The 6,872-nt window shown below is 35.9% G+C and overlaps 1 long non-coding RNA gene across 2 annotated transcripts in view; it reads right to left on the bottom strand.

The window, feature by feature from the left end:
- Window positions 1-1,652: 1,652 nt before the first annotated feature.
- Window positions 1,653-6,872, bottom strand: part of LOC101751157 — a 42,860-nt gene continuing 37,640 nt past the window's right edge. For both annotated transcript variants that reach the window (XR_006938913.1, XR_005858677.2), the window contains exon 4: window positions 1,653-5,390. This is a non-coding gene — a long non-coding RNA (uncharacterized LOC101751157). The remainder of the gene's footprint in view (window positions 5,391-6,872) is intronic.

Below are 6,872 nucleotides of genomic sequence, written 5' to 3'. Positions count from 1 at the left end.
ACATATTTGGGCTCAAGAGTGAATTCAGCTCTCTGCAAAAATACAAATGTACACATTTGTTGGCAACAACTCTGGTTTACAAGGTTATGTTACTTTCCTGCATCCATAGTCATGTTTTACTCTGGTAGTATAACAAGTCTCACAGCTCATTGGAGACTAGAGATAAGCTGCTTAAAATTTGTTTTCACTTTTATCTTACAAGGGTGCATTGGGATTTTCTTAGCCAGAAGCTATTTGCTTTTTACTAGTGAACTAGTACATTACCTTTGAGTAGCTATTACATTACCTGTTGCATAGTTACAATCATCTGTCTTAATAAATAGTAAATGACATACAATCTTCACAGAATTATCACTTAGCAGACAGAATTATCCAAAAAAAAAAATCTGCCTAAACCTCAGGGGAAAGATAGTTGTTCTGAACACAAATAATCCTACAGCATTTGCATATTTCCTAAATCAAACTTCTATAAGAATATTCAATCTTTTCTAAAAGCCTAAATAAATATATTTTTACTCTAATTATATCATTTTCAGAAAACTGGACTGCTGCATTCAGCTATGGATAAAAAAAAATCAGGACAGGATTTATCTTTGGATAATTTGTATAGATAAGTTACCCTATGTATACAAACAAGTCAATTATACACCCTTCCAGAAAGATTCAGATCATCAGTCTTTATGATTGATATAAGCAAAGTATAAGAAATGGTAGAGAACATTTACTCCTCAACAGAGTCAAGTCTAAATGGACCCAAATTTGGCTGGTGGCTATGCCTGAACTACCCAGGATTGTATCATCGGTTTAGTGGTTACACCTGAATACAAGTGTAGGGCTGCAAAGCTCCATACTGAACTGTAATTCAGAGACAAAGAAAGGAAAGAAGACACCCAAACTACTCCTAATTTTGAACTAGTCAATCTACTGTAACTGGAGCCTACATCACACATATTGACTGTGATGAGTCCAGCAGATAACAAAGCTATCTCTCTGGTAGTATGGTTTTTCACACTGGCAGTAATAAACCTGCAGATTTACATTGCCCACTTCAAGATTAGAGTAGCCAACATCACCCCAGGCTGACACTTTGTCCACCAGGCAGGTGGCAGAGACAACTCTTCTACAGGTAAAAGAGAGGAATGGAGGTGGACTTCACAACTAAGTATGAAGAAAACCACAGCTTTAAAAACAGAACCTATCACTGTTCCTCTTTAAAGTTAGAACACTGCACAGCCAAGAATGAGACAGCAACAGAGGCAGAAAACACTTGAGATTACAATTGAAATTAGAGAAATCTGGACCCTCACACATCAAAAATTTCTCCCAGCAAGTATCTTCACTTTACAAGTTCTTCACTGTGCTGGAAAAGAAAAAAATGCAACTGACAAAATTGTACTTTTAAAGAAAACAATAAAATGTGAACAGTTTTTGCAAACATACAAAAAATTCTTAGGAATTGAGCAAAAAGATCCCATTCTCATAAGAAAAAAAAGGAATGAATAAAAATAGTTCATAGGATATTGTTTGTAAAAGAACCTGTAGATCAGAAAAAAATAAATGCTAACTTTATAAAGTAAAACTGACATTTCCATAATTACTGGAAAAATAAATAAATAGAGAAATAAGTCAGATTAATTATAGAAGTGATTTAATGCAACCTTCCAATGAATAATTGATATGCTATCATTACTATAACAATTAATTCACATGACAACACTGATACATGACACCTTCCCAGAAGCCAGTTAAAAATCATTTCTAATCATGTCATTGAGCATTATGGCAAGGCAAGTAGTATGAATAAAAGCCTATTTGTAAAACATTTAGTATCATCATTTTTCATAGTTCTCTGAATGAAATACTAACAGTCATCACAATTAAGACTGAAATGGCTCTAAGAAAGAAAAAAGAATTACACACACCTAACATAATACAAGATTAATAACTGAAAAATAAAAGGTCTACAGACGCATCAGCATAATGGTTTGGGTTGTTTTTTTTTAACTGGAAAGGAATTCCTAATACCCATTAAAACAAGATGTCAACAGGACAGCCATGCACAGATGCACTTTTAAACAGGCACTTGAATAATTCTGCCTTCATTGCTTTGCATTCTCATATTTTAAGGTGATTAAAAGAACAATATTAATTACATTATACTGACTTTTTGTGGCGCAAAATTATCACTTACTTCCCAGAAGGAAGCCAGATTTGCAATACATTTTTTGCCTTTTCACAATCATCTTAGGAACTTCCTATATCTATGAAAAGGGCAGAAGCTTCTAAGAAGTCAGGAGAGAAAGAAAAAAAAAGTATTAGTTATCTTTAAGAGGGGGTAAAGAATGACATTTTAAAAGGTTAAATTTGGCAAATTAATTGGCAGTACCAGATGGAGAAATCAGTCCAATTCAACAGATAACTTTTTCATACAATTTCAATGCATTCTGCAATACTTTTCAGTTGGCCCTGGCAGCAGCTCTGTTATGGCAGGTAAGAAAAAAGGACATTTATTTATTAAAAAAAAAAAAAATGTGTCAAAAATTATATCAACTTCTTAACATGTAGGAATGTCTGGAGGAACAAGGAAGAGGATAGCCAACTCCTTTTGAACAGAAGTTATAAGAGCTTTAAGATATTCAGAACAAAGTCTTGTGGGTTTTCTTGAGATGACAGAAACAATTTTAAAATCTAATTTTGGCACAGCATGACTCAATGATACGCCTCCCGAGTTTTACACCATCATCTCACTAAGCCCATTTTCTCTGCTACTTATGTCATACTTTTTCAAGCAATTTCACACCCCTCCTTTTCCCTGGATGAAAGGCAACAAAGGGTAAATTCTTATCCTGATGTGCCAGAATATACATATGTATTAGTTTCTAAACATCTAAATATTTGAGCCTGAGACTCTGAACTTGCAACTACTCATTTTAAGGAAAGAGCTCCTACTCTCATCCTGTATGCCATTTATTCAACTGGAACTTCACAGACTTCAGTGAAATTTGTCCAGGATAAGAATGCAATACCTTCCTCTAATATTGAGAAGAAAACATTTTTCCCCTTTTGAACATTTTTATATGACAGATGCAGGAAAAAAAAGAAAAAAACTACTATGAATTATGATTATTCCTTTTCAGTACTAAAGGATATTCAGTTCAACACATCTCCAGAGTGAGGCAAATATACGTCGTTATGAGTATACAGTACTTAAAGAAAATCTGTGGTTCCCAAGCCTGATGGCAAGATCTGTTCTTTCCCCGCCCAGCAACCCCTTCCTAAAAATAAATAAATAAATAATAATAATAATAATTTAGTAATTTAGCCTTTAACTCAAAGCCAGTTCTTGTTTGTACCTTAGCCTGGTAAGTCTCAGATCTAGAGCCTTCTTGACACAAGGATATGACACAGTTACTTTGTTGGAATGTTACCTAAGTTAAAAATGATGGTGTCCACTCACTTGTGACTGCCAGTGCTAACTTGCAAAAAGCATTCTCTAATAGTTTTAGATAAGAAAGGTATATTAGTCATCATAAGAGCTACGTAGAGACTGCAGATAGGATGGTGATCTTCAACATAGTTGCACTAAATTTGGGATCTTCAGAGCTGATTGATAGGTAAAACCCTCTACTTTGCTGCAGATCACATGGTGTTTGATTTATATTTACTGCAACTTTTTTTTTTCATATTTTCAAATTGACATATGTCTAGGAAGGGAAGTCTGCTTCTCTGTCTTAAGTTTCTTACACTGCCAAGTTCCAAAACTCTTCTAGGAAGGTTTAGCCAAGACAGAAGGAAAAAAACTCTAGGGAAAAATAGTATGACCTTCCACACAGAGTCTATAAACATATTGAGAGGAAATAAAATATAACTCCGAGAGGCATCTGAAAACTATATAAAGGCATTCAGTACAGTTACCACATTTTCCATTTCCTTTGTACTTTATTTCATTTATGGTAAACAACTTACAAAATACAAGTTTGGCTATTGTAATTCTATTTCCAAGCATTTTTACTGGCATCCTATTATATTTTTTGTTAAATAGCTTTTATTTATGATGCTAGAGGGAGGTGCCACCCTGAAGCCTAATTAGCCCCTCTCCTTGCACTTTGTCTGCATGCCAAAAAAATCTGCAATAAAACATGTGTCTTTCATATGTTTGCAGTGAACAGAGGACATATACAAAACAGAGCTACATGGAGGTAGAAGCACTGTTTTGCTCACCCTGCAGAGGTTGAGTGGAAGGGAGGCTGCCTGCAGCTCTGAGTCCCAGCCTGCCAAGGCCCCAGGAGAACAACCTGAGAATCCAGCTGATCTGTTCTCCACAGTCCATTTTCACAAGGAAGGTGCATTCCCACCTAGCACTTGTATGGCTAAGGGAGCCATGGGAAAATAACCAGGATTTTTTTCTTCAGTGCATGCTGGATGGCAACTTAGTGCAGCAACAGCAAGCAAATTTCATTTTGGATGCTTTAGCAAAGCAAACCTCTGTTTTTTCAGCAGTAACCAGCAGCCAAGCACCAAAGCTAAATCTAACTAATGTTGTGCTGGAACACTGAATTTCATAGTTCCATGCATATGTGAGAAACGTTATAGGGCAGCTACAGTCCAAAGGAGCTTGCTGGCGGATGAGGTGTTGCAGCTTAGTGTGACGTTCTGTTACCCCAGTGCTATCAGACAGTTTCAGAGTTTCCTCTGGCTGCTTTGTCCATGACTTAGTCTTTGTTATACATCTTGGCAGATTTATGTTTCTAAGTTGGGCAGAAAATCCACTTTGTCTATTAAAAAAAAAAAAATTAGTGAAACCAAGCAGTGCCAGTATTCCTAGACATGCATGCATGCATCCCACTAAGAGGCTTTCCTACATTTCAGTGTGAGCAAAACCAAAAACAGAGCAGCAGGTTCAGCTACTGTTCCAACCTACCCAGAAGTCTCTGAACTTCCACAATTAAAAATTACCATTGGGATGACTGTCCCTACACTCTACTATATCATTATGTAATTAGAATAAAAATATACAGAAACACTGATTTGTTACTTAGCCTATGAACGCAAGATCCAAGGGTTGTATAATCAAGCAATTAATTTACTCTAACCTTCATCATGTGCTCCCATTAGCAGATATCTAATAGCAGAAAGCTGCAGTACCATTTTGTTTTAACCCCTTCAAATTTTTTGGAAATTTTACAGTGTTGTGCAATTAATATTAGGCTGTGAACACTCTCTACAGGAAATAATCAGTTGAGATCATCAATAGTGTTAAAATGATACTAGTCAAAAAGTTGCTGAGCAAAATGAAGGATTGTAAATTAAATGACCTTGTGTTTCATTTCCACCTCTGTGTCTTTTACCTTCAATCCTTGGACCCAGCTGCCAGCCAGCCAGCACGTGACCTAAGAAAAACGAAGATTCAATATATTGCCAAGTGTTGCTACTTCAAATTACAATGAAATTGTGTTTGTCAAAATGAAGCACGTTATGAAGTGTTATTTTCTTTTAAGATCCAACAGGCATTGTTAGTCCCAGTGATTTTTCATTCATTTGCTGATTCACAAAGTTCAGTAGCTTTGCTTCTCACCAATAGCGCCATGGACCAACAATTTCCAGTCATAAGGAGATTAAAAGTAGAGGGCACCTTGGAAACATAGTTCACAAAATCCTTTAAAAGTCTTTGAGCTACTCAGTAGACAGCCATACTCAGCAAGGAAGCCCAATGGTCAGACACTATGCTTGCTCACTGTAGGTAAGAGATGAGAAACTCTGGAAGCTATTGAACAGTAAATTTTCACAGCAGCTCAGCACCAACATATTTAGCACAGGGGTTTCTGTCACTGTGAAGTGTCAAAAGAAATTGGAGAATGTTCAACAGTTTTCCTGCTCTGCAGTTGGCTTGTACTTCTTTCTTCCCCGTAGTTTCTCTTTACTGAATTCTAATACGCTGTATGGTAAAAAAGTACCCTTTTATTACACTGCAAGGAATTATTTAAGAGGACTCGACCAAACAAAATTTTGCTGACCTTTGTCTTTTACTCTCGTAGCCTTATAAAGCAGTGATTCAGAATAGCTACACAGAAGAGGTAATGAATAAAATTTCTGTTTAGGTAGCTAATCCCCCATGGAGCACTGAGTCAGACTGCAGTATACAAAGGGTCATTGCCCTATATTCTCAGTCTTACTCCTCAGGATGATAAAGACTACAGGAGAGTCAAAACAACAACATAATTAAACAAAATGCCTTGTAACCAGCTGTTTTCGGAAGAGTCATACGTACATGCCATTGAAACCATAGCATCAACCAAAAATTAAAGCCCAGTGGTACATAACTTATGAGTGCGATCTCTCTTCTGGGTTAAGAGAAAGGCTTAAGGACACCTGTGATAATGGGTAGAAAATATTTGCTTTACTGTGACATCCACTGAAATTCCCACCATTACTTCTCAGTGTTCAGCAATAGTTGTTTTGGATCCATTCACAGCAACATCAGCTATCAGAGAAGACAATAAAATATCCAAAACTTGTTTAGAACCTCTTTCTCTTATTATATAAAATCAGATTTAAAACTAAGACACCAGCCTTGCAAACACACATCTGCATAAATCTCAGTCACTTTGTTCAGTCTTACACTTATGCTGTCAACAACAATGAAGTTAGGGATGTGTGTACAGTATGTTTCCATTATTTAGACCCAAAGCTGCTGAAAAAAATTTACACCTTTCTCTTCTCCACTATCCATTTCACAATTTGAAAATTGAGTCTTGGAATATTTATAAACATAAAATACAATGTCTTTTTAAGAATTAGGATCTGAAACATCTAATACATGTCCCAACATTTTCTAAAATTCAATTAAAATTCCAAACCATTCATTGCATGTA

The sequence above is a fragment of the Gallus gallus genome, chromosome 3 (assembly GCF_016699485.2).
Source record: "Gallus gallus isolate bGalGal1 chromosome 3, bGalGal1.mat.broiler.GRCg7b, whole genome shotgun sequence".
NCBI classification, from domain to species: domain Eukaryota; kingdom Metazoa; phylum Chordata; class Aves; order Galliformes; family Phasianidae; genus Gallus; species Gallus gallus.
The sequence above is the reverse complement of the archived record's forward strand: the minus strand, read 5'-3'. Positions and strand labels throughout refer to the sequence as shown.